The sequence below is a fragment of the Micropterus salmoides genome, unplaced genomic scaffold (assembly GCF_014851395.1).
Source record: "Micropterus salmoides isolate LMB-PRFRI ecotype aquatic unplaced genomic scaffold, ASM1485139v1 Ms_hic_scaffold_13, whole genome shotgun sequence".
Lineage (NCBI taxonomy): Eukaryota > Metazoa > Chordata > Actinopteri > Centrarchiformes > Centrarchidae > Micropterus > Micropterus salmoides.
Genome location: NW_024040374.1, coordinates 7986803 through 8008156, shown reverse-complemented (window position 1 = coordinate 8008156; position 21354 = coordinate 7986803).

The following is a 21354-nucleotide window of genomic DNA, read 5'->3' as shown; positions in this document are numbered from 1 at the left end:
TAAACAGTTGCATAATACAGTAGATTACAAAATGAAGAAGTCAAACTGAATCACAGGATGTAAATGGACAATTTAACCATTTGTGTACAAAAAAATAAAAAATAAATAAAATTAAACTTCTAAGTTGACTGACTAGTTACTGAAAATGAAGGACAAACAGATGCAGTAGAAATGTTTCTGCTTTGACTAAGACCATATGGGTGATTTGAGGATGCTCTTCCTTTACAAAGGACCCTAGATGAACTTCTGCTCTGAGTTAATGGGCCGAGCATGACTCAAAAGAGTGCTATCCTTTTGCTATAAGCATTGGAAACCAGGACCAAATGTTCTCATGCACCATAAAGGAAAAATATCTGACAGAAACAATCCATTCGTACATCATTGCAAAACCTTTCCAAATCCCTTAAAGTTGTTATGATTTCTGGCCCAATCTATTTAAGAGTTTTCCCCAAGAAGCCGGCGGCTCTCATGTTGTTATCACCCGGTGATGTCATGGACCCAATCTGAGAGGATTACGCAGATGGTGTGTTAGCCAAAGGAAAATGTGGATTCTTCTGACAAACTATGGGAAGAATGATGAGGAATTTGGCTTCACATTAATCTCTTCCTTCTTATGAAGAAGGTTTGGATCGCCACCAAATTGTTCCATTGTAAATGCTCAGTCTTGTGGTTGTGTTTCCTCTGACAAAAGTAAATTCCTCCTTCAGGCGGCAGGAAACAAGCAAAAAGAACACATCTGAGACAATGAAAGGGGGTACGTGTAAAATACCATTCTGTGTCAGAACAATCAATACAAAGCACCCGCTTTCTTGTGTTCCATTAGTCATTGTCCTTGAATGGGAATCACAATTGAGGTGGAAGAAAGTAGCAGTTTCATTATTGCGATTCCACTTCCATTACATATCAACTTCTATAAACAAACTGAAAGCACAAAAGATTTCCCCAGGACAAGTACAGCGGATGAGTAAGTAAGCGATCAAATATGGTATTGCATGCCAAATACCAAAGATAATATCTTTTGCTCATTTGGAAAGCACAGAAATTTCCCATTCCTTAATTTTAGTACACTTAGGCTGTCACACAATCGTTGTTCAATAAGTCATTCTATCCTCTTCCTCTGCTGACTCTTGATTCATATGTTGGACTCCATAAATGGCCAAATAGTTTTCTCTTCCTCTCTATTTCAAATGAATTCTTACTGCTTGATGTCTGACAGAGGTGCTTAGGGTCAGAATGGATGTAAAGTATTCAAAACAAAATTCTTGGTCATGGGGATGGTACACTAAATATGGAATCCTTCAGGGATGTACCGCCTTAACTCAGTTAAGCCATTTTTTTTAAAAACTTACTTTAGGCTAGCAAATTTCATACAAAATAGGTTAAGGGATAAGTCTGGTAATAGTCTATATTATTTAAAAACCAAACTCAACTATAAATTGTATACCATAAAACTTCAATTAATAGCCGAGTCCCAAATAGCCGCCTACCCTGTTTACTGGCCTGGTGTGGGAACACATTTTGACAAATAAACGCAGGTCCCCATTAAACCCATGGTCTTGTTTTTATAGAAATTCTTTGGATGTATAAAACCTCTTAAACCTGCGGGTCGCACGCGTTAGCTGCTTCTAAGCTGTTTACATCATTAATACAAATATTATGTTTAAACTTATGATCAATATGTCAGTATGGACATGCTACACATTGTTAGATTGGTTAGATTCTCAACAATTCAATCGTTCAGTTCATTTAATGGAAATAACAATCCCCTAAGTCTAATTCTTATGTATTTACCAGTGTAACCAGCATGGTACAGGAGATGAAAAGAAAAAAAAGTGCAGACTCCCGTTACCTTTGAAGCGTTCATGAAGTCCGAATGTGTCCGTTCCTTGATTATTTATATACCTTTAGTTTGTAAGGGTCCACCGATCAAAAGAATCAAAACAGCTTTTCATTAAAATTAATCCAAGTTGTTAATACCGTCATGTGAAGCTCATTGCTCTCTGTCTGCTAACTTCTGCCACACTCTCATCCTGCACTGTGTTGTTGTTTTCATTACATTGCTGCCTACAAAATAAAAGCGCATAAACTGTCTGTCAGAGCTAGATCAAATCAATGACGTGTATTTGATGTTATTGGTAAATTTTTTACAAGTAATATTTTGTTTGAAATAAATAAACTGTTTTATAGTAGCAGTTGTCAATTTTGTGCAAGAGGAATTAAAGACCTGTCCCATATGGACACCTGTCTCAAATAAAGGCAGAGTCAATTCAGTAATTTTAGCAAATAAAAGCCCAGGCTATTAATCAAAGTTTTAAGGTATATAACTACTATAACTATAAATAGACCTGCTATTTACTCCAGCTTGAGTAATTTTGCTAAAAACTAAATGAAAGTATATTAATTATATTATGAAAGTATATTTGTCCCCGCGACCCGACCCTGGATATGCGGATAAAGATAGATGGAGGGATGGATGGATGGATGGAAGTACATTTGTCAGTTTTTAAAGACTAACTTATCCATTTCATTCTTAAACAAAACAAACAACATCTGGTTTCTAATGTTGGTTATATTTCAGCAACTTAAGGTAGATGACACAAGATGATTAAAAAAAAGGAGAAGAAAACTTTTCTACCTATTAAGGCCTCTAAGAACTATTAAGTAAAAAAATCTGAGAGAGAATAATCACTCTTCACACATATTTAAAGCTATCTACTTGTTTCAAGGGATCACAAGACAAACGGTTGGAAACCATTCACTTAAATGATCCAGGAAACAACAGGTGTCCTCTCTATCCATTCTTAATCTATGAAGCTGTGTGGGGCCACCAATACAACAATGAGTCATGATCCATACTGGCACCAGAGCCTTACATGGTCAGTCTGTCCATTTACGTGTCTACCAGTCATGCTGACTAGCGCCGAGGTGATGGCCAAGAGTCTGTGACATTCCTGAGCAGTGTCGCCATGACAAGAACACTCCTTTGAGCCGGATGCATGACTTTACATCTGTTTGCAGGTTTATCTGTAATGTGGCCGGCACGTTGACATTTATGATGTAACTGCTGAATTATGCTGAAGCTGTGACATTTTAAGAAGTACTGACATTTCTGTATGTATATAATCTAACACAATCTTTTCATAATCATTTTATTTAGTATCACACACGTCTGTGCTCCTCATACAGGACCAGTGTGTAGGATTTAGTGGCATATAGCCGTGAGTTTGCAGATTGCAACCAACTGAATACCCCACGCCTCACCCACCCCTTCCAAGCATGTAGAAGAACCTAGGATAGACGCGAAACTAAACACTAAAACCATGAAATGCCTTTTATAAAGTCAATGATTGGTTTGTCCATTCTGGACTACTTCAGAAACATGGTGGTGCAACATGGCAGACTCTGTGGAAGAGGAGCGCAAGATACAACAATTCTTAATTTCAGGTGATTATTCACTAATGAAAACATTTATTATATAAAATTTTTGTCATATTATGCAAATATATACTCCTAAATCTTACAAACTGGCCCTTTAAATGCCTCTAACATAACTCTGGCCTGTAATTTACATACATTTACAAGGGAAATTTAAATTCTCCTAACGTTGTGTAAGGAAGTAAACTGTAATGTTACTGCAGCTTTTGCACATTTTATGGGCATTTCACATGAAAATACATAAACCATACATATTTCATCTTATGGTAGTGAAGTACACAAGTCAACACAAACAACAGACAAAGCAAAATTACTTTACTTTAAAGGGACATTCTCATCATAGAAATCCCTAGGAAACAAGGAGGGGGAAAGAGTTTTCTTCCAAAACAAAACAAAACAAAATAACTTGTTTCTTTGCATCAAACTAAGTCTTTTATAGGCAGATATATCATGGTCACTTTGTCCTATGTAACATAGTGTAATTTACTTGCACTATGCACTAAAAGAGTCTAAAGTAATTGAGCCTGAGTCCATAATGTGAAATTGTGCATTTAGTTGTGGTTTATGATTGCTGCACTCTCTACAGTTTTCCCATCAGCCTACATATGATATCTATGGTGTGTGACCTAATGAAATAGCACAACATTGACATATGACATAAAATATAAAATTACCAAAAATCAATAATAAGGGGATCAATAGAGATACAGTGATGGAGCCACAGACTGATCTGCCTGGAGGGCTATGTAACAGTAATGATCATTAACCATCTGAAGCTTTTTTTCCCTAATGGCGGACAGGGTCAAACAAAAACAAACAAATCTTTCAACCTAAAAAGATGTCATTTATTCTTTGTAAACCTTGAATATGATCATATAAAAGCAGACATGCTGTCAGAAGATTGGAATGTGAAATGGAGCACAGTGGGAATGTCTCAGAGGCTCTGTGTGCGCGTGTGTGTGTGTATAACTCGTCAGCTCTGCCATGGGACAGGTGTTCTTCTTGGGATACAACAATCTCTGTCATTGCCCAGCCAGCCTTTTATTACCACCTCGTACCTAGCCAATCACATCCAGACACTGGTAAACAGGTAGAAGAGAACAACCATCAATCACCCTGTGCACTGAGACCCGACTCCTGCCAATTACACACACACAAAAAATGGACCAGCAGCACAAAGAGTAGAGTGTATTTTTGGAGGACAATCCTATTTTTCCAGGCATGTTTCTGTCATTATCATTCCTGGAGTAGCTCATGTTTGAAGTCAGCAGGCTGTAGAACAGCACAGCGCTCACTCTGCACAGAGTGGGATGGCTACAAAGAGATGATGGAGAAACCAGGTGCTGTGATTGGGGCAGAGCTAGTGCCAAAGAGGTGTAAAAAAAAACAGAAAAAAGAAAAGAGACGGAGAGAATTAGAGAGGAGGGGGCAGCAACAATGACAGTGAGAACTTTCTGACCTTATTTCCCTGACTGGACCCCAACTCTGTCTGATTAGTTTTCATTTCCACTTCCTGGTGCTGTCTGATCAGTCGGTTTAGTCTATCACACTCTTAGTCTGCCTGTCCGTCTGTCTGTGGGGCTGTGTTTATGTCTCATACAGAGACGTAGTGAGTAAAAGCAGGGAAGGTGATCCGTTTTCCTACAGAGAGAGCCACAGCACAGAAAACTCATGGTAGCCTTGGACGTTTCGAACAATTCGGATTTTATATCTCGTTCGTTGAAAGTTTATATCATTTTGAACTTATTTGCCTTATTTGGGTCAATAACATGACATGCATATTTTTGAATCCATGTAAATGTAAATGCTCTGTACTTGTATAGCGCCTTTCTAGTCTTTTCGACCACTCAAAGCGCTTTTACACTACATCTGCATTCACCAGTCACACATTCATACACTGAGCGGAATAGCCACCAGGGGCAATTCGGGGTTCAGTATCTTGCCCAAGGACACTTCGACACGCAACCAGGGGGAGCCAGGGATTGAACCGCCGACCTTCCGATTAACGGCCAACCCGCTCTACCTCCTGAGCCACAGCCGCCCTGTGAATTCCTATAATATATAATTTTAATCAATTCACGACATATATCACTTTATTCTACAAAACCCATTTTGTGTGAATACATTTTCACAACATTATAATGATATATATTATTTTATGTTCTGGCTCCCAAAACTCCCAAAAGGTCAGGTGGTGCAACTGTCCGTGCAAATAAACAGATTAAGAAAAGATTTTAAATTGTGTTTTAAGCATATTAAATTCAAAACAATATACTGTGGCATGATGTTATGTTTTAAACCTTTCAAATAAACCAAATTTTACAAATACCAATAGTATTAAAGTTGCTGAGATAATTGAAAAATTTCTGTCCAACAATTTGCATGTTTTCAATTGTCAGGGTGGCACAACTGTAAGCATGGGACATTTATTCCAAAGTGAAAATGTATTAACAGTAACAGGTTATTGCATCATCCAGAGGACCCCAAGTAACCTTTATGTCTGAGTGAAAAGGTTTGTAAATCCCTTTTAAATAATATATAAATAAAAATACCTGTTTAACTTAGTCAGACTGGTTCACTTTCCATGTCAGGTGGTACAACCAATGTAATACTTGAAAATTATTAATTTATCATAAACCCTTTATTTAATCAAAACAAGTTGATTAAAGAGATTAAAGAAAGTTATTCTAAAGTGACTAATGTTTGGATTGATCTTCCAAATAAGGTTGGCTAACCTCTAGGTTTATTTAAAACCTCTATGATCGCTAACTGATGTCTTGTCAGACTTAATATTAGCACCAGATTTCCAGATCTGAGCAATTAACTTGATGATTATGATGTTTTTATTAGCAAAAGGATGATAGTGTGCATATCCAACCCTATTTGGGTACAAATGAGGACAACAGAAAGTAGGGCTGAACGATTTTAGAAAATAATCTAATTGCGATTTTTTTTTAACCAATTTTGCGATTGCAATTTAATATGCGATTAATTTTTAAGTTCTTTATCTTCTGTATTATTCAAAAGTGACAAGCAGTAAATCAGTGTATAGTCAGACCAACACAATATTAGATGGATTAAAAATACTGTTCTTTCTTGTGGGTCAGGCCTGTGTTATGATGAAATTATAATGAAAAGTGATGCATGAGTTGCATGAATTATTATTATGAGCAATGGTGGAGAAGTATCAAATTTTAATAATATGAGAAACATAATTTGGGTAAAGTCATGGCATTAAATAATATGATATATCATCAGGTCAGCATACCTACAGACTTCAGGAAAAACAAAGTTCACCACATCGCTCAATACAAAACCCACAGTTCAACTACCAATTAATGCGTCCTTATCTCAGTTCAAATCTACTAGGAGTCCATCTTTCTATTTCCCAGTACGCAAACAAAAACACTCAGTTTGAGGTTCAATTCAAAAGTTGTCCAACGAAAATAAAACCAAGTGAAGCCTGTTTAATCGACAAGCTTAGTAATTCTCCGACAACACCGAAGTCCCCCACCTCCGCAATTTCCGATGCCGGTAAGCAGTGCACTGGCTGTAACCAGGCTGTAACTCGGGACAGACTGGGCCTCTTCGGACTTGTGAGTTTGGTCTGAAACGCCATTTCACTGATATTTCCCGAGCTGACTGGTGGCTGTGTGTGTGACGCAGGCGGCAATCGCCACAATACGCTTACCTTACTACAAGTGTCTTTCTGTTGTGCATTTTTCCTGTCCGTCATAGCGGCGGATGGCACAACAATTTCACCCACCATCACCACCACCAATTTATCCGCGGGTGGCACTAATTTCACTCCCTGTGTGACACTAAAGTTTCTGTAGTGTCAGCTTCTGTGGAGCTTAAGGCCACTGTACAACAAGTCAATGTACACCGTAATGCTTCGTCTGCAGACTGCTTTACTCTTGGGTGTCCCGTGACAAGAGAGTAATCGCAGCCTTTGCGATTAGAAAATCTTATCACATCATGATATCGCAAATGCAATTAATCGTTCAGCCCTAGCAGAAAGGTAGTATGCACGAGTATTATAAGGTCCTAAAAAATGTGCAATCATGTTTGCCTGACAAAGAAAAAATACATCATAAAAAAGTACTTTCAGGGTGAAGACTACCTCTCTTTTCCTTTACAATATTATTACTAATAGGAGAATGGCCTTTATATCTGAATTTCTGCAGATATACAATATTTCTATTATTTAAAATACACTGTGTATTAGTTTCTCTTCAGCATGAATTTACCACATGTAGGCAGCAGAAGAGGAGACTTAATGGAGGATGGGGATATATGGTCTGTGCTGAGTGCAGAGGAAGTGTCTTCCAGCAGATATGGGGGTGATGTCATCTTTCTCATACACAGTAGGCTGGAGAAATGATGACTCCAGCATGGAGTGACGTGGGCGGTCAGGTCATTCCATAGGGTAAAGGGGAAAGACTAATGTTACCCGATCATTTGATGGATAGGGCTTCCATGACCTCTCCTACATATCCACACCAGGAGAAGCACTATTTAAAGTGGATGATAACATGCAAAAAATGTGCTAGTGCGTGTTTAAATGCGAGTGTGTCTGTGTGAGAAAAGGCGAGTGGGTGTATTAGGGGCTGATATAATGCCTGCCCCCAAATCCAAAGCTCAGGTAAGTATTTTAAGAGAGGGCCTTCAATCTGAAAGGTATCAGTTAGACTAGGGCTGCTCAATTATGGCAAAATTCATAATCACGATTATTTTGGTTATAACTGTAATGTATAATTAACACAATTACTGATTGACTCAGGAAACATCATGCATTTATTGAACTTTTAAAATTTAATGCATCATTTTTAAAAGGATTATGCATTATCCCAAAATCCAAAATAGCCCATGTGGACCAGAGCAGGCGACAGGAGAACTACTTGAGTAATGACAACTCGTTATGTTACATAACACTGAAATCTAATCGTCTTGTTCTGTCGGGAGATGCAGTGACTTAAACCAATGCTGGGTAAGAAAAGTATAAATCCAGTAATACGTAAGACACGGAGGATATTTTACAAGCACAGACCAGGTAAAGCAACACCAAACAAAGTGGAGGTTTAGTCTAAATATAAATTATATTGTTAAGCTATGAGTAGAGGAAAATAAAATGCCATAGGCTTAAGGTATAATGTTGAAAAGCTAGTTGTAGCAGCTTTAACCCCGTCATTTTGGCTCAAGCTGAAGTAAACATCACAGCCTGGATGAGAGTGAGTTTGGGCCATTAGGGAGGGGCGGGGGGCACCGCTGTAAAGGAAAGGGTGCCCTGGATTTACAAAACAAGTCAAAACGAAGGTCATTGCAAAACGGCATGTGGCACAATAATCGCTTTATGTCGATTAACTTGTTTTTATAATTGTTAAAAGCCGAAATCCTGATAAGAATTCAGTCATATTTGTTGAAACTGTCTTTATACACCAATACATATTAAAAAGTTAGGTGCTCTGAAAAAAAGAGTATAAAAATCAGCTGTCTGACACAGACACTCGTTCCATTTGGACCGAATTCAATGATTGGCTGGGTGACTCTCCCTCGCTACCATGGCTACCAGCCCTGCCGCTACAGGAGCTGCCCACATGCGCGCACTCGGTCAGCTCTCTCAGACCTGACAACGCAAAGCGGTCAGACCAGAGGTAATATCTGCATGGCTTTTCAACGATGGTGACAACTGAGGTACCCCAAGGGGTTGAAAAGTTGCACCGTGGTCGCTTAATTTCTGATGGACAGGTAATCTGGCTTTCATTTTTATGCTAATTTGTTACTTTCATCGTTAGCCAACACAGCTACCTACTTAGCATACAGCGAACGGTAGCTACGAGTGTAGGCTGGTGTAGCGAGCCAGAGAGATGATGAATTATCAGAATCAGAATCAGCTTTATTGCCAGGTATGTGTACACATACGAGGAATTTGCCTCTGGATTGTACATTGCTCACGATGTGCTTACTCATACAAAAATACAAAATCACAATGAACAAAAACAATATAGACATATTGACAAATAGTGCAGTGAGCAGAGTGCAAAGGATACAGGAGTATGTACATGTCAGAGGTGGATGTGATATAAAGGTACATATATATGCATACATGTACACAGTGCAATGAAGCATAGTGCAAAGGATGCTGGAATAAATAAGTATTTTGTGCAGGAGTAATGACTTGAGGTAGGTGGATTTGGTATACACTATCTACAATATGACAATATAACAGTATGGACAGCACTGAAATAGAGAATGGTGAATAAATAATAAGTGTAAACAGGTGGCTGATTAGAGTTACTGGGTTATTACACAAGAATTGTTCCTGACACTGTGAGTCAGAAATCAGCTGTTCATCAGAGTGATGGCTTGTGGGAAGAAACTGTTCCTGAGTCTGTTGGTTTTGGCGTACAGTGCTCTGTGGCACCTACCAGAGGGGAGGAGCTGGAACAGGTTGTGTCCGGGGTGAGATGGATCTGCAGTGATGTTTCCTGCCCGTTTCCTGACTCTGGAAATGTATAAGTCCTGAATGGAGGGCAGGTTGGCACCGATGATCTTTTCTGCAGTCCTGACTGTCCGTTGTAGTCTGTCCTTGTCTTGTCCTCCTCCTGAAGTCCACGATCATCTCCACAGTTTTAAGCGTGTTAAGCTTCGGGTTGTTCTGACCGCACCAGAGAGCCAGCTGATCAACCTCCCGTCTGTAGGCCGACTCATCACCGTCCCGGATGTGGCTGATGACCATTGTGTCGTCAGCAAACTTCAGGAGTTTGACAGATGGGTCTCTTGAGGTGCAGTCGTTGGTGTAGAGGGAGAAGAGCAGGGAGAGTACTTACCCATGGGGGGTGCTGAGGATGTTCGGGATGATGGTGTTGAACGCCGAGCTGAAGTCCACGAACAGGATCCTTGCATATGTCCCTGGAGAGTCCAGGTGTTGCAGGATGTAATGCAGTCCTAAGTTGACAGCATCATCCACTGACCTGTTAGCCCTGTAGGCAAACTGCAGGGGTCTATCAAGGGGCCTGTAATGTCCTTCAGGTGGGCCAACACCAGTCTTTCACAGGACTTCATGACTATGGATGTCAGGGCGACAGGCTTGTAGTCATTTAGTCCAGAGATGGAGGGTTTTTTGGAGACCGGGATGATTGTGGTTGTACAGGACTCTGTTCCCACTTCTGAAGGCCTCCTCCTTTGTCTGACGAAGCTGCCCGAGTTTCGCTGTGAACCAGGGTTTTTGGTTGTTGTATGTGCAGAAGGTTTTAGTCGGCACATACATGTCCTCACAAAAACTGATGTAAGATGTCACAGTGTCAGTTAGTTCGTCCAGGTTAGTGGCTGCAGCCTCAAAAACACTCCAGTCAGTGCAGTCAAAGCAGGCCTGTAACTGCAGCTTTGACTCGTTGGTCCATCTTTTCAGTCTTTACAACAGGTTTAGCAGATGTCAGTTTTTGCCTGTATGTTGGGATAAGATGAACCAGACAGTGATCATAGAGTCCTAAAGCTGCACAGGTAACAGAGCGATAGGCATCCTTTAATGTAGTGTAGCAGTGGACCAGTATGTTAGTGTCCCTGGTGGGACACTTAATATGCTGTCTGTACTTTGGGAGTTTGTGGCTGAGGTTTGCTCTGTTGAAGTCCCTAAGAACAATGAGTAGGGAGTCTGGATGTTTTTTCTCCACGTTAGTTATCGGCCAGGTGTAGTAATGCCTCACTAACACAGGCCTGAGGTGGAATGTAAACAGCGACCAGGACAAACGAGGAAAACTCCCGCGGTGAATAAAAAGGTTTACAGTTTATAAATAATGTCTCTAAGTGAGGGCTGCATGAACACTGTGACATCTGTGCACCAACCTTCGCTTATATAGAAACAGAGTCCGCCTCCCCTTGTTTTTTCCGTGAGCTCCCTTTCGCGATCCGCGCAGATGAGATTAAATCCTGGAAGCTGATGTGTGCTGTCCGGGATGTGCTCGGTGAGCCAGGATTCAGTGAAACAGAGGGCGGCAAATCTGCAGAAGTCTGAGTTAATACTGTTGAGGAGGAGCAGTTCGTCCATTTTGCGCGCCTGCTCGTTTTCCCCTGCGCCGTTTCCGAAGGATCCCAAACAGATCCAACTAATAACTCGGTGGAATAGTACGAGCAGTTGAAAGTCCAATATTTAAGAGCTCTTCTCTGGTAAATGTTACCAGAGAGGGATGGTAGAAAACAGTGTTAATAAACAAAAACACAAAAAGCATTACGTAGCGTAATACAGAGGCTGCCGTCTACGGCGCCATCTTGAAAACAGTAGCGCGGCTGAGAGCTGTTTGCCGACGCTAACATTTGGTAAGACAACATAGGTGTAGACTGCGCCGGTTTAGTGATTCACCTCCTAGGTTTATTGTTATACTATGTTTATGTAGTAGGTTGGAAATGCTACATGTTTAGTTTTATGTAAACAGACACCCCCCCGTTTTTTTGTTATAATTTATCTTTCCTAATACACTAAGTCACAACATAAAGGTAATGCACTTACTCGGCAGTAGATGGTGCTCTGGTACTGCTGTGGATCAAGTACGGAGGCTGCAGCTACAAGCTCCGCTCATGCGCAGCTCAGAAATAAACGAGCTCTGGCTTGAGCAAGATGCTAATTTTGGTCATCTCTCTATTAATCCACAGGTACAGTAAAACTTGTTTTTCTATGTTTAGCTTCGATTAGTATGTAATGTGAATGCAGTATAAAAGGTTCTGTAGTGTTGTAAGATGATTTCAAGCGTTGTCATGTTAAGTAGGTTTTTTTCATGAACTTCAGTCTCTCACGGTAGTTTTGTAAGTGTGAGTAACTAACATTAACATTCTGTAACAGACGAAAATGTGTTGTAGACGTTGTTAAGAGTTTTAGCCAGCCAGTAGTGAGTAAATGGCCAGGGGAAGGATACCATATTCAAACTAGTTCAACTCGCTGGTCACACACTAGCGTGTCGTGGTGCCGCCATATTGTTACGCGTTGCGGTTAAGTGCAAGTGTAGGAGAGAGTGTGACGTTTAAGAAATGTGTAGAAAAATGTACGTGTATTTTATGTTAGTGTTACAATTAATGTTAGCAGAAATGTAATGTCCTAATATGTCCGTGACTGTATCGGAGGAATCAGGGTAAAGTGAATGTGTGTTTTGAGTTATATTATTTTGTTACATATTATTTTGAGTTAAGTCAATTTCGATTATGTGGAATATCTGTTAAATTATTTTGATGTCATGTGTACTTATTTTCCGTAAGGTAGAATGCTATATGTATTGTATATTGTCAGTTTGATTGTCATTTGTTGTTTATTTGTGAAATGTTTAGTATTGGTAACATGCACTTTAAGCAGGAAGCTGAAGATAATGTGACAGACATTATGTGATTGTAGTCAGAAATAAACAAGCTCTGGCTTGAGCAAGACGCTAACTTTGGTCATCTCTCTATTAATCCACAGTGGCTACACAGTGCTCCCTAGCCTGGCGCCGGTAACATTTACACTTATCTTTACCTTGTATCTAATCTGTTTATGTGTTTAATATTATCTTGTGTCTGCAAGTGTTGTTTGACTATTTGTTACTCTTGTTATATCTTTGAACAAGAAATTTTACAAATGTGGTGATGATACTGTAACTGTGTGTTTTTTCTAGTTATAAGAGACATTTCAACGTTAGTGTACATAAACAATGCTGGCTAAAGGTCCCCAAGTATCTGCGTTTCTGGTATATAAGCTACTTATTACATAGTTTGACATTGTATATAGCTATATAGCTGTGTGAAAACATTTTACTCTAATTGGTGCTGTTATGCCATTATTTATTTTACCAGAAGTAAAAAATACTGTTTTATTTCTAATATGCCCTCAGGTAAACTGCAGATATGGAGTCTAACAACACCCTGCACTTCTCACTTGTATACGCTAATCGGACCATGCTGGCTGGCCTGGATTACAACCACTGTGTCCACAGTCCAGCCAGCACAAAAGCTGATGACACAATTCAGCGTGTTGCATTTTTATTACTCCTATGCATTTTACTCAAGAAATTTATAAGTGAGGAGTCAAACAATATTTAACAGTATGAGGAATACAGATAGATGGTGCTAATGTATTGTTTTGATTGCATTTTATGTGGAGATGCTAATTACTGTATAAGAACAATGTCAGTTATTGCAAACTTTTCACTAAACTGATACTCCTTTCTGTATTATCACGTACAGCAAGGTGTACAACAAAAAGTCCAGGAAGTGGAGCTTGCACTCATTGAAGGTAGAGGACTACAGTTACATCGCAGATCTCCAAGTGCCATCCTCCTCCTCCTCCTCCTCCTCCGACGGTTGTCTACTACTGAGGAGATGCCTAGAAGCAGAACCAGGAGACCTGACAATCCCCGTCAACATGGGGTTCAGTCAGGTGTCCCTGCCCCAACTGTATTGCTAGATACAGCAAAACATACAACAAAATTTATATAATAATTTAGACCCTCCTGACATATTTACACACAAGATTTTATTCTGTATGTAAATATTATCATTATTATATTAGACAAAATTGTATTAACAACAAAGCGAACAACAAACAGAGTAGATGTAGCCAAACTTATGCCTCAGTGTGGTAATAGGCCTGATGAACCCAGTGCTGTTCAGATGGAGATGTGATAAAAGGACAGCATCACTGTCCTTTTTCTTGCTCTGATTGTCAGCAGAGTGGGTCATATCTATTAACATCTCAGTAAATAAGCTGATAATTTACAATTCCTCAGTGCTACAACCTCAATTACAGAAAATGTCAGAACAAGCTGCAAAACATTGCTGGTTCTCATTTGGTATTCATGAAAACAATGCCTTTAGTGGCACCAAAGCTAATGAGTTAAAACTTTTACTCTCCTTGCTATTCATTGTGGATTTGAAAAAAAGAATACTGAATGACGGTGCAAAGTCACATTTGGGGTTGTAATCATGTTGTGATGAAAGGCAAATGGCAAATGACAAACTCCTCTGAGGCCTGAAGCTAGAAGAATGTAGGCCAATGGATGTTTGGTGCCTCGCCTAGATTAATAGCGTACACTTGGGCACGGATATAGTATCAGTCCTCTACAGCATCCTCCAGGTTTCTACTGAAAATCCATGAAATGTGTTGCAATACAGTGGCAAGAAATGGAACCTGTGTGCATGACAACACCAAAGCAAAGTTACTTAGCAAGTAACAGTTATAATTACTAAATGTCTGTAGACTTTTAGCTCTGCCTCCTGAAGTTTTTATCCATGTCTGTCCAGACTCATAATATATGTAATAAATATTGCATTACAGAGCGACAGTAAACACACCAGTGCAGATGTAACTCAGTATCATGTTGGTTTTGATCCACATTATTCATTCTATTAACACTTTAACAACCTTCAGAAACTTTCAGACCACTATTTTGCAATTCATGTCTCAATATTTGCTTTGATCTATTATTTTAGTCATGTTGTTTATTGTCTAGAAATTACCCTATATCATGTTGTTACATACCCAGTTAATGAGGCAGTCAAATTCAGCAGAAAAGGTTTGGTCACTCCTGATGCCTCTGGGCAGATTTATGGAAATCTCTGACAGGGACATATAGGAAACCAGTGATCAGGTAAATTGCTATTCAGATTAACAGTGTAGTCGCATGTAAAAAAAAAAACACACACACACACATACATAGACACACACGTGCGCAAAGCAGCAGCAACCAAAGCTGACCTAACATGCCTCTTTAAAAAAGGTCAGTCAATAGCATTCCAGAACAGAGCAGTGACAGGGAGGAACTGTGCCGTCTGTTATGGCTGAACAAAAAGTGCTGCCCTCAGCCAACAGGAAACAGACAATGAGTTCTGTTCACAACTGCATGCTGTGACATACTGGCCAGTGTGTGTCTAAAAGGGATGTCTGTATGTACAAGTTTGTATTTTGAGTGCATGGGATAAGCTTTTGAGGGTGTATGCTGTCCTTGGACCTTTGTTTTTCAGTCTGTTGTCTTTTCTAATTGTGTCTATGAATCTCTCTGGCTCTGGATGCGTGTGTATTTATCTGTCGACTTCTTTGTGCATGTCTGTGTTTTGGTGGGTTGGAAATAAGAGGACTAAGACATGTGGAGAAGATTCATGGTCTCAATCTTGGCACATTTTCAACACTTCCTTCCAGACTGCTTATGTTGGGTTATTGTGTGTAGTCTACACCAGTGGTTTTATGAACAATCTGGGATTGTAGACCTCCGTCTGACTAAATCATGCAAGCACACACCTCCCCCTGTCCTCAATTTAAAATTGTTTGAGTGTTTCTGCCAGTGTCTGCCAGTTTTCAAATATCTGTGTAGAAATCAAGGAGAGTGTCAGTGTTCCAAGATTATAAGAACTATGTTTATGGGACATTCTGAGCCCTAGTAATGTCTAAAAAATATTAATGAAAATAATTATATCATCAATAGATGAATTTTGTCACTCGTCCTATTATTCCTTGTCTTCTATTTGGGAAATAATCGTGCCTGAAATCACAACAACAGTTATCTCACAGCGCTTTTCATAAAAGAGCAGGTCTAGACCGTACTCTGATGTTATTTACAGAAGCCAAACAATTCCCACCAAGAGCAACCACTAGGCAACAGAGGCAAGGAAAAACTTCCTTTTAAGAGGCAGAAACCTCGAGCAGAACCATGGCTCAGGGTGGGTGGCCATCTGCCTCGACCGGTTGGGGGTGAAGGAGAGAAAGAGAGAGAGGGAGGGCAAGAGAGGAACAGAGAGAAAGAGCGCAGGAGAGGAATAGAGAAAAAGAGAGAGGGATGGAAGGAGAGAGAGGGGAGGGAGGCAGCCTACACAATATACACACAGAGGTACAGACAGTAAAGGTGATGTTGCTATAGACTAAATGAAAAATAGTAAGGCACTATGAGTTCTTTAAGATAAGATGGTGCCTGACCATTAAGAGCTTTGTAGGTAAGAAGAATGATTTTAATTCTATTCTGGATTTTACTGGAAAATTACTTAATGTGAGACATGTCCTGATCAAAGATAACTCCAAGATTCCTCACAGTGGTGCTGGAGGCCAGGGCGATGCCATCAAGGGAAACTATATCTTTAGATAATGCGTCACGGAGGTGCTTGGGCCCCAGAGCAGTAACTTCAGTTTTATCTGAGTTTAACATTAGAAATTACAGGACATCCAGGTTTTAACATCCTGAAGGCACATTTGAAGTTTACCTAACTGATGAGTTTCATCTGGCTTGATCGATAGATATAACTGAGTATCATCTGCATAACAATGAAAGTTTATGCAATATTTCCTGATAATATTGCCTAAGGGAAGCATATATAAAGTGAAGAGGATTGGTCCGAGGACAGATCCTTGAGGAACTCCATGACTAACTTTGGAGTGCATGGAAACCAGCTTAGAGCGGTTCCTTTAATGCCAATGAAATGATCCAGTCTCTGTAATAGGACCAGATGGTCAATGGCATCAAATGCAGCACCAAGATCTAATAAAACCAGTATAGAGACAAGTCCTTTGTCTGATGCAATTAGAAGGTTAGTAATTTTCACCAGTGCTGTCTCTGTGCTATGATGAGCTCTAAATCCTGACTGAAAATCCTCAAATAAACTATTGCTCTGTAGAAAGTCACACAGCTGTTTAGCAACTGCTTTCTCATAGATATAGGTCTATAGTTGGCTAAAACATCCGGATCAAGTTTGGGCTTTTTCAGAAGAGGTTTAATTACAGCTACTTTAAAGTACTGTGGTACATAGCCTGTTGATAAAGATAGATTGATCATATCTAGTATAGAAGTGCTGACTAAGGGTAAAACTTCTTTAAGCAGCCTAGTCAGGATGGGGTCTAAGAGGCAGGTTGATGGTTTAGATGAAGAAATTATTGAAGTTAGTTGGTAAAGATTGAGGGAAGCAAAGCAGTCTAAACATATATCAGGTTTTACAGCCGTTTCTAAGGTTCCTGAGTTTAGAGATATGTCGGTGCCAGTTGAGGGCCGGTCTTGGTGAATTTTGTTTCTAATAGTTAGAATTTTATCATTAAAGAAGCTCATGAAGTCGTAACTACCAAAAGCTACGGGAATACTTGGCTCAATAGAGCTGTGACTCTCAGCCTGACTACAGTGCTGAAAAGAAACCTGGGGGGGTTCCTATTTTCCTCTATTAATGATGAGTAGTACGCTGCTCTGGCATTACAGAGGACCTTCCTATAAGTTTTAAGATTATCTTGCCAAATTAAACGAGACTTTTCCAGTTTGGTGGAACACCAATTTTGGAACTACAATTAACATAGTTTAGGCGGATGTATAGGAAGTATAATGTTACCATGAGCCTAATTTTTTTGTTTTTACATTTAGTCAAATTGGTAACAAAAGTACTGAAGTCCATATCTGCATGTGCCCACGGATGTACAGACAATCATCACTGGAATAATTTGACACTAACAAAAACTTTAAAAACGTGATGATTCTCAAGCAAGTCCTGGAGTTATAACAACTTTTTTTCTATAATTTCTAAGTGAATTTTTGGACTTCTATTCGCAATTTGTTGTAAAGAGTAAGTCACAATGAATTTAAAAATAAACACCTGTGTTCAGATTTGATTGAATTATGACTCTGACAAGGCGCACAATTTTAACTATCCTGCAACACACTGTGAGGCAAGCCTCACAGTTTGAAAACCTCTGTCTATGTAGTTCTGTATTGTAATTTTGTAGTATATCTCTGTGTGTACATTTTGGGCTGCACTGTAGAGTCTTTAGCTAAGACAAGTGTAAACAATGAGAGTTGAAATAGATTAAGCCTGCACTATTCAGTTTTTGTTCTATTTTTGCAAACCTCTGACTGTGGTTTGTCCACATTATCTTTGGCAAACAAGACCCAAAGCATGACCTGCATGCTCCTCCATCACATGTTGTTCTCCCTGGAGACACGTTTCACTGCATAATGTGATAGATAGCTTGAGACAAGCATTTATGAGTGGATTTTTCAATGTTCCATCTTAAATAAATTGATTTTCTAGCAGAACTACACTTTCATACTCAGGGCTGACTGCAACAGACACAACCAGCTGCAAAATACCTTCTCTTTAACAGTGTCTGACATTTCAGTTTATGGGCTATTATTGCCATGCATCTCACCAAAATTATATAATTATCGTGGAGCTGTCAACCAAACTTTGTTTGGATTCAGACTATTTCCACAAAGTGACAAATTTCAATGCCAATGGTTCACATGTGCTTCAACCTTTACAGCAGAGTGTGTACTAAAAGGCAAATGGACCCATTACAACTGAGAAAAGGGTGGCAGATTCTTCCTAATAGCTCTGCTGTAATGACCCTGTCATCTGCTCGATATTGACCTGTTTCCTAAATATTACTGGATCTACTTGGCCATCATTCAGCCTCGGCAGGCCTCTGCTGAGAAGTGTGGACCCTCTGATAAGTCGACCCTCTGGCTTAAAAGATCACAAGCCTAATTTAGTCTTTTAGAAGCTTATTTGGCTTCAGGCTATCTGACTCATCACCACCTTTCAAGTCATTAACAAAACCCCCTGAGTCATGAAAGACTTCTTACCGTCGATGGTGAATGAGAGTGACATAACTCTATATCTCTTGTAACCACAGTCAGTTGTTGTTGCTTATATAACAATGTGACCTGTAACGCTGATACTGGCAATCAGGAGTGCTAATGTGCTGATCCAGTCTGCTAACCAACTGATATGAACATCATCTACAAGCCAACAGAATTCCAGTTCATCAGTCTGCCTGCTGACCCTGCAGCCCCTGACCTGTGATCACCTGCCAAGACTGGTTCCAGAGAAGCTGGGCAGCAAGAAAGAGACTGGCCAAGTGTGATTTACCCCCTGCTGTGTTTTTATTATTAACCTGATCTTATGACAAAGATACAATGGCATACATAACACGTGCACTTACAGAGACACATGTTCCTTTGTTCTGGGCCTTCAGACATCTGCTAAGGGGAAGTTATGCACAGAATTAGCCAATAGCAAAGGTGGGTGTATCTGTGTACATGAGTAGTTGCAAGAAGTTTGAATTTGTCAAATATAAACTTACAAGCTCACTTCGTGCGCGCATGCACGTACGCACACACACACGTCTGCCTTTTCTACTCTTTCCAATTTTCCGGAAGTCTGCTGGAGCCTCCCACTGCTCTGGGCCCCAGCGGATGACTTCTTATTGTGGGTTTGGAGCCCCAGAGCAATTAGATGAGTTTATGGTAAGCGCTAAGAAGCGGAGAAGCTTGTCATTCTGTCAGAGTTGATTTCCTCCTTGCTCTAAATGCCGACCTCTCTGGGCTGCCAAGGGTGGACGTGGGCCACAGCTATGTATTTAAAAAAAGAGTTGAGGGAAGTGGAATGTTCTTGAACCCTGCAGTGATTCAGTTTTTACTTCCTGTCACTACATTTAGTTGCTAAGTGATTTGAGCCAAAACATGCCTGGCTATGTAAATAATTTTTATCCAGTAAAAGGGGACTGATGGGAACTTGCAGATTTAGGCTACTTTTGTGTTAATATAGTAGATTAGTGAAGCATTCAGGGTTCTGCCTGGATTCTGCTCTAACAAAATGATTATTAAGATTTTGCCAGATACCGTACAATGCTTGTATTTTGAATAGCAAAAAAAAATCCCCAAGGCTGAACATCCTGTCATATTCACTGAGCCACAATCAATCATCATGTGATCAAGTGCTGTGGGAGCTTGTAGGTATTCATAGGCTGCAGATGTAATCTGTATAAATGCACAACAGCTTCAAAATACAAAAGAAATATAATATCAAACAAAGTTGAGGTAGTCTGTCATGGCATGACACAATGAATGAGTGAAATCCAAAACATTCCTTCCACAAGGACAGTAAAAACACATTCTAAACAGTAAAAGCACTATCATCGCATTCCCTACATGAATGAAAAAAAACCTGCTCTTGGGACTGCACCTCCCTGTGCAGTCCCAAGAGCGTTTCCCAACACTGTTGATGTCTTTTTTTCCGAGAGCTGTGCCAACAAAATACTTCATCCTCTCCACCTCTGAGGCCTGTGTATCCTCCTGAGTCTTTCTATGAAATTCACCTCTTTAGCAAAGTATTTGCTGGGAAAACTAATTAAACACAGTTACACAATGGAAAGGGGGCCTTATGTAACTTACACCAGCAATGCTGTGGCCCAAATGTAACAATTTTCACAGCCCTGAACTTGAATACCTCCTATCTGCACACGAATAAACAGACGTAATGTAAATACAACATGGAGTGTTGCCTCTTCACATCTGCAAGGATTAGAGATGGAGTCCTAAAAAAAATGGAGGTGAGGCAGACTACTCCGAGACAACACATATAAAAGGTCTCCAATATGCAACATGATCAGTTACGTTAAGTTACAAATAAAATGTACATGTGGCCATATTTATCTTTCAATATTCTAATCTAATACATATTGCATTGATATCTATGGCCGTTTGTTGAATATGATGCTATTGGCCCCATCTATCACTGCTGTATATTCGTAATGCAGCAGTAACGCAGGTTTTTTGGCTGTGATACATGTGCAGGCATTTTTCAGAGTAACAGTAGAAGGGCAAATTTGTCTGCTGCTGATAGAATATATAGCTAAGACAAATTGATACAGATGATACAAGTTTGTTTCAGAATTAAATTTAAAAAAAAATATGGTGGAAGGGATCCACCGCTGAATTATATATTTCATGTTTTTCTTTGTAAACAAAGTGATGGGATGCAGGGATGTACTAATGCTAGCATGACTATGTAGTCAATATGTGGCTAACATAAGTTCTGCTCTTGTTTGGTATGAGTCAGGAACTACCTAACTTTGGATGCCAAAAGCCACATCTGATCTAATTAGACATATGTAAGTGTCTCTAAAGAAAAATAATAGTTAAAATGTCTAGTGTC